The 8142-nt window shown below is 48.5% G+C and overlaps 1 pseudogene; it reads right to left on the bottom strand.

Moving 5' to 3' along the window:
- Positions 1-3981: 3981 nt before the first annotated feature.
- Positions 3982-8142, bottom strand: LOC125294544 (annotated as a pseudogene).

Here is an 8142-nt window from a genome sequence, read left to right on the forward strand (position 1 = left end):
TCTGTTTTGTCTGTCTCTGTGTGCAAGTTCACACACACTGCTGATACTATTTTCATGAAATTTGGTCTAGAGGTGTAGGATGGGCCAAGGAAGAACCCATACAATGTTAATTAGCGCATCCGACTCAAGGGCTGCCTCAACAAATAGACTTTCACTTTCCCAACCGTTTTTCATTGTTAGAAATAGCTTATCACTCCACATCATGCATACACTGACATTCTATAGAAAGTAGTCTATTTGGAGTAGTCTACTTGGACACCGTGGTTTAATAGAAGCCATTAATTCAGCTACAGATTATGTTTGATTAAGAGTGTCGTCCTTTTTGTTTTATTTAGTATTCACATCAGGACCATGCCAATTAAAATGTCTTGAATTTCCCCTGGGGATCAATAAAGTATCTATCTATCCATCTATAAGAGACATAAACACAGATGGATGCATTTGGTGAATTTGGAATATGGAGATGAAGGTGAAACATATCTGGACACATGCATATTGATACTAATATCAATGATTCATGTGGAGTGCAGATGCACAGTCAGAAACTGCTAGAAGCACAGACATGTTGGGGCTTTGATCTGTTCTCTGATCACAGAATAATATTAATATTGGTCTTCCTGCAGACCACCACAACAGAACTGACCTCCTGTGACTGAAGATGACCACTTTTCAAAAATCAAGTAAGTTAACGTACCATCGGATAACCTGATTCTTGACCTTAGCCCAACCATAGTCATTCGCTCTCTATCTCTCTCACACACAGACACACACATAAATACACAGACATGGAGGTCTACAACTTTCTCTTTGGCAGAGTCTCTGGCATCAACATCATCAACATCAACCTCAAAGGTGCTTTGCAGTTCCTGCTTCATCTAGTAAGAAAAGTCTAGTAGTGAGGTGACTTCCTCATAGCTTAATTGAATATAATATCACATATGTTTTGCTCAAAATCGTATTGCTACATTGAGGTAACAGAAAGAGGGACATGGTTCTGGCATGGACCTATCAGCAGCTGTCTAGTCAGCATTGCCACATGAGATCCACACTGCAGCTGAGTAAGTCATTAATCCTCCTACTGGTCCAGCATCCCCACTTGGAACGTGACTCAGTTCAAATGTCCTGCTGTGTCAACTGTCATGCTGTGTCATATCATGGACTCGTCCATCTACTCTGCTCTCTGCCTCTGAGATAGTCAGGCTGGCCATACTGCTTGATCAGTGATTTAGAGCGATTTTTAGCAGATTTAGAGATTCCTTCACCAAGCAACAAAGAAAACATCAAGGTCCAAAGGTCTCCATCCCCACTATAATCAATGGAACTGGCTACACCAGACATGATAGTGGCACATACGTTCAAAAAATTAGACCAGTCCTCTAAAACAATCTTTACGCTACACAAACGTAGTGCTTCAGTTGCAGACCCAGTGTATCCTCCCAGTTAGCCTATCAAAAGAGGTGCATCTTTTATGACACACAGCATATCAGGAACAATTTCAGGAGTATTTCCACCGGGGAACTGCAGGGATCCAGTGACCTTTCAGAAAGAGGGTATTTGGCAGCCTGGATTTATGATTTCACAAACCAGTCCTGTTAACTTGTGGGATACCCAAAGAGTCCAAATGTGATGAGTTGGGAGTGAGACTGAGGTGGGGCTAATAAGCTCTCGCTGTTGTCATGTCTGTCTAGGGGTCAGGAATGTAAACAACTGGTTTGAGATGGAATAAATACAAAAAGGTCATGTAGGGTAAGCTGAAAATAGTTAATAGCCTATACAGGAATAGAATAGTAGGGGAAAAGAAAGTCCACAAATAAAGGCCGGTTCTAAGCAGAACAGCAAAAGCAAGGCCTGGAAAACAGGCTCTGCCATTGCAGGCCTTCGTGTCGGACTCTCCCTCTGAGAGTGGTGAGAGCGGCGGTGATGGCGTGAGCTGCAGAGTGTGGCTTGTGCTGAGTGGTGCAGCAGGGTGTAGCATCATGGCAGAGTGGCAAACCCTACTGCCCACTCACCAGCACAGACCTGTCACTCATCAGCCAGTCACCATGGTCACTGCAAGCAAGCTCTTAGTTTAGAATGTTTAGTGTGATTTAGGAGTACTCTAGTATTAGTGTAAATGCTTTGGGAATATGGGCTCTGAACAAACCAAAACAACATGCAAAACACCCAGGAACATAGCACTATAGTAATGAGGTGTGCAAATGTAAATTCAAGCCTGTTTATTGGCCATGAAGAGATCTTAGGCTTGGACATTTTTTTCATAAAATTAAAGTTATTTATGTAGTTTTGAGGAACAGAGATGTTTTTTTAAAAGGTTGATTAATGCTTAGAGTGGGTTAAGAGAAAGTACAGTTCATCATTGAGCAAGCATGATACAATAAAATTGTTAGGATGCCGAGTTGGGATGCCGAATTGTTGGCTGTATGTACTATGATGGATTCTTTCATGGCTAAATCATAAAACAATGTAATACAATTTGTCCTCAAATACATAAACAGGTTAACACTAGTTAAGAACATATTTAAGAGACCATGTTCTTTTTGGGAAAGAAAACAAATGTGATGATTGACACACACTAAAATAGAAGAAAGGTTGGTCCACTTTGTGTACAAAATTATTTACCAGGATGAAGAAAACATTCTATCCACAAAACAAAAGTTGTTTATCACTGTTTTGATGAAATAAATTCTGTAGTAGAGATTTATTGTGAATTCAGAAATGTTTGCATGTTTGTTCAGGTATAAGGTTTTGACTGTATTGAAGATGGAGAAGTGGAGAGCAGCGGGGAGGGCAGAGGAGAGGAAGATGAAGGTGAAGAAGCAGAGAGAGTTTCTCAGATCAGCAGCAGGTGAGAGAAACTTCCAGCTGTCAAGCCTACACATGAGACACACACACACACACACACACAATTCTGTTCTACTCATAAAGAAGGCGCTACCGGATCTCCGTGATTGGCACAAAAACACAAAGAGCATCACTTACACATTCAATAGCACACACACACACACACACACACACTCACACACACACTCTCTCACTCACACAGACACACACACACACACACACACACACACACACACACACACACACACACACACACTCGCACACACACACACACTCTCACACACACACACACACACACACACACACATTCACTAGTTCGGCCTTCGATATGATTGCTTCAGCTAGACTAGAGCGTATGGGAGAAGTGCGTGTTTGGCGAGGTAGCTGTCCGTGGTCCTGGAGTGCCTGGAGCGGAGATCGCGATAGAGCGATGACCGCTTGCACCCCAAAAGATCACAGAGAAAGGCCGCTACCGACTAAATAAGTGCTTGCTGAGCGAGTCGTAAATCCGCTAGATTGGAGCGGATGTAGGACTGGTAGGCATCCGAGGACCAACGGCCCAGTATTTTAATTTGTTATTCCGATAAGCCGTTGAGCGCGGCTGTTGTGGCAGCTCCTATCCTGAAGGAGTGTGCGGAGTAGCGGTCCGCGGGAAAACCAGATTTGACTAGAATGGTTTTTAAGAGTGTCTGGAACCTGTGGCGAGTGATGGGTAGCCCTTCATCTGACACGAAGAGCGGGCTAGTAGACGAAGCTTGAGCTGACCGATATGAGATGTAGTGAGATAGGTATTGGAAAGGCTGAAGATCTGAGGCGGAGTTAAAAATGAATATGGAGTGTCCTTTTCGGAACTGGTCGGTTTTACTCTGTTTGATGGTAAATCGAATGGTCTTGGTCTAGCTGCTCTAGATCTGCGATGCACGGGTGGACATCGGGAATGAAGAGGGACGAAGGGCATGTAAACTCGCTACATCTCAGCAGCCCAAAAAAGGCCAGTAGAAACATAACGGAGATGGTGAAATCGGAATGCGGTGAAATGAACCCTTTGCGAAGGGTAGCGAGGCAGGTGGTGAGAATGCTTGAGGTAATGGGAAGGCGGGAGTCTTGGGGGACTGGCTGTTGCGTGCGGATACCTTTAATTAACAAGCCTATCCTGGTGTCGGAGAAGGAAGGGCATTCGGAGCCGTAGAGGAGTTTGAAGAAGAAATGAATGCCAGCTAGGTAGACTCTAATGGAAGAGACTCTGATCCCGAGTGAAGTGTGGGCGTAGGTGATAAATGATGCTATGGTGACTGCATCGAAACTGGGAAATGGATGTGAGTGCTTTGCATGGAACTGTTTGAAGCAAGACCAAGCAGTCCAGTAGGACTGCATGGTCCTGGGTGCGAGGGCTTGAAGGGCTAGGTCGGCCGTGATGGGCTGAAGGTAGCTGAGGGGGTGGTTTATAGGAAGATGGTCTCCGAAAAGCTGGGGAGTGGAGTAGGGTACGGGTCCGCCTCTGGAGCCAAGCTTCTGAATCTCTGGAAATTAAGACGAGAGAGAGAGTCAGCAATTTCATTGAGGCAACCGGGGACGTGCGCGGCTCTTATAATAAACTGGTAGCTGGCTGCTATCCAGATTAGACGCCTGATAAGAGGGGAAAGCGCAGGTGAATTTGAGCGCGAGTTATTAATGACGTGCACTACGGCTTCGTTGTCGCTGTGGATTAGCACGCTCTTGGAGGTCCACTCCTTCCCCCAGAGTAGGGCCGTGATGGCTACGGGGTAGAGTTCGAATTCGTTTTCGGTTGTTAGCTCTCTGAACTCTAGTGGCCACGGGGATGCAAACCAGCGCCCTTTGAAAAAGCCTCCGAAGCCTATTGGGGGGGCTGCGTCGGTGTATAACTGGAGGTCTTCTGGAGATGATTGGCAGTCGTCGTAGAACATGCACAGGCCATTCCATTTGTCTAAAAACATCCTCCAGAGTTTGAGATCGGCCAGACACTGGGCATCTAGAGATACGACGTCTTCGAGAGATGGGGTTGCTGAGGCGCAGTTTACGAGATGCGAGATGAAAGGGCGGCCCTGGGAAACGATTCGCATGGCGAAATTGAGGTGGCCTAGAAGGGAGAGAACTTCTTGTTTGGTGTGAGATGGTGATGTTATAAACTTGTTCAGCAGTAAAGAGATTCTGTTTTTTTCTCTTTAGGGAGAGATGAAGAGAATTCTTCGGTATCTAAAACGATTCCGAGGAATTCGAGTCTGGATAAAGGACCGCACATCTTCTCGACTGAGAGTGGGACTCCCAGTTTGTTGAATACGTCAACTAGCGTCAAATGCCTAGGGCCGGTGGGTAGGAATGGGGGATAACTACGAGAAAGTCATCCAGAAGATGAACGAGAAATGGGAGCTTATAATTATTTTGGAGAATCCAGCACAGGGCTTCTGATAGCGTATCAAAAAGCCGAAGGTGAGGCGAACTGCGAAATAGTATCTCTTATGCCATTTGACTCCGAAGAGGTGCCAGAATTCAAGATTAATGGGCATGACTTTGAAGGCTGAGGTGATGTCCGCTTTAGCTAGCCAGCAATGTCTGCCTGCCTTTTTAATCAGAGCGATAGCGTCGTCGACGGAGTGGTAGTGCAGCGAGAACTCTTCTAGTGGAATCAAACTGTTAATGCTGGGAGTGGTACTATTGTGCGGAGCTGAAAGGTCGATGATAAGTCTCTTTGCGCATAGCTACGCCTATGGGGTTGATCCTGTAGACTGGGAATGGAGGCTTGGTGAACGGACCGATCATAAAACCGGATTCGACCTCTTTGCTTAGGAGTGAGGTGACCACCTCCGGATCTTCGACGGCGGATTGAAGGTTTTTACAAACGAAAGACTCTGTAGGTCTTGCTAAAACACCTGGATGGAACCCGTGCGTCAACCCCGAAGTCAAATAGTCGCAAAATTCCCTATTTGGATTGGACTGAAGTTCTGAATGGAGAGCAGGAACAATGATTGGAGTAGAGAGGTACTTTTTAAACCTTTTATTTATGTTCTTGAGTGCGGAACAGACTGACTTGGCGTGGGCGCCTGCTCAGTAGCTGCAAACGTAGAGGTAACGGCAGGAGGATTGGCGACACTGAGCAAAGTTAAATCTTCGGCAGATTTCTCGACCTTTCCAGGAATGCTAGTCTTCTTCCCTGGCTTCTCCTGCCGAAGCATCGGGGATGCGGGGAACATAGGATGAGGATTTCGTGGCTGTGGAGCTGGTGCTGGGGAGTTGGTGGTCGGGGTTGACTAGTGGACACTCGACCGCGCCGTGACTGGGGCTATTGCAGAGGGGACATGATGGCTTAAGTCCTAGGAAAACGCGGTTATGGAGCTCCATATCGAGCGCGCCCCAGTAGGGGTTTTGGTTCCAGAGGCCGACTCTGGCGGCGCATTTTGCTGAAAACAGCCTGTAGGAGCCGCATTTGAGTTTATTTTTGGTTTCATAATTTACTTATAGTTGTCTTTTTCGTTCCATTGGAGAGTGCTCCTTCTACAGGTGGAGAGGGTGCTACCCTATAAATTGGGGCGTGTAGCGCATGACGAGGAGAAGACGTGCCAGCAGATACAGTCTTTGACCTCGGCCTGGATCTGCGTTACCAGAGCTTGGCCTACGGAGAAAGCTGAACTCCGCTCCAAAGACATACTTATGGACATTTAAAGCAATTTGCAACTTTATTTTGTATCTTATATTTATTTGCAATAAATACCGACAAGCTTTCAACAACAACCTTCTTGGATTTTCTTGGATTCGGGCCGCGAGTCTGACCCTGCACCCGCATTCTCCAGGTGGTTGAAAACAATAGGAAGAAAACAGGGGGTTACAGGAAAAACCTAAGCATTATTTTTTGCCACTACACAGCCGGTGGTACGTATAAAAATGGGCTCCCCCGTAGGACAAGGCTAGGCCGGCGATGATGGCCAGGTAGTCATTTAACTCTTTGCGTCGGCTGGGGAACACGGAACAGATGACTTCTGTGTAGATGGTAAAAGCTACGGTGAACTCGGGAAATGACAGAATTTTTGATGCTGGGCCAGAATGTTTTAAAGACAAAACCAGTTCGCCGCACACTACATCCCGGTTATGAGAGGGAATAGGGAGGGAGGGAAGAATGGTAGAAAGGTCTACGTCTGCACCTGACAAGATGAGGTTCCTGGTGGACGCTGTGACTGGTGGTGGAATGCTGTAGCGTGAGGAGGTGGTGGAAGGGCCTTTGCTGTGGCTAATGAATAGCTTGGAAGCCGGAACGGGACGTCGTGGTCCGCGGCACTCGCTGAGTGCGAATGACCCGCTGCGGCGGGCTGGTCTAGCGCAGAGCCGGGGAAGAGATGGGAAGGGAGAAAAGGGGGGAGGGAGGGAGCGGTCGCTAACGCGACCGGAAGGGGAGCAACCTGGGACAGGGTCGCAGGGAGTGGGACGGGGAAGGAAAGAGGGTTAGGGGGGAGTAGCGACGCGGTCGCTATCGGCGCCGGCTGAGACCAGGTGCTCGCTAGCTCGTAAGAGAGATGGGGAGCCAGCGAGTGGAATCTTCGAGCTGACGCTTCGTGAGTTGAGGCGTGCTGTACAGACGTGGCTCCCGGAATGGAAAGGGGAGGGGGAAAGGGGGGAGGGAGGGAGCAGTCGTCGGAACGACTGGAGGTGGGGCAGCCCTGGACCGAGTCCTGGCTAGGGGAGGTGGATGGGGGAGGGAAAGAAGGGTGGGGGGCCGTCTGGAGAAGTGGGGTTGGACCCGGAACTACGGTGGAGATGCGGCGGGAAGAAAGTCGGCGGGAAGGAGCCTGAGCCGCTGACGTGGCAGTAGCTGTGGCTGAAGCGGCGGAATGATACGCTCTGAAGCGTGTGGTGCCGGAGAGTGCTGTCGGCGTGCCCGGTTCGCGAGGTGACTGGTGGTGTGAGCTTCGTCCGGCTGAATGGCCATGATGCCAGAAAGAGCAGCCTGCTTCCTGTTCCGGAGAGGAAAACAAGGGGGGGGAGCGGGAGGGCGAAAAGACCGGGTTATCCGACCTACGGAACGCGATGCTGCGGGAATGGAGAGTGCTGCGGATGCGGGCCACTGTCCAGTGAATAGGGTCCTGGTGCTGCCGAGACTGAGCGAGAGATGCTGCCCCGGACGGGGGCAGGAGAGGAGCGCCTTCTGCGACCCTGTGTGCTTGGTTCCCTACGCTGGCGGCGAGGGGAACGAGTAGGATTATTTTCGCCCGGCGGAAGGCCCTGGGTGTCGGGTGTTGGCGGGACGAAGTTGTCCTCCAGATCGCTGGAAGAGGCGTGGATTTCCAGTTCCAT

This window comes from Alosa alosa, chromosome 5 (genome assembly GCF_017589495.1).
Source record: "Alosa alosa isolate M-15738 ecotype Scorff River chromosome 5, AALO_Geno_1.1, whole genome shotgun sequence".
Taxonomy (NCBI): Eukaryota; Metazoa; Chordata; class Actinopteri; order Clupeiformes; family Clupeidae; genus Alosa; species Alosa alosa.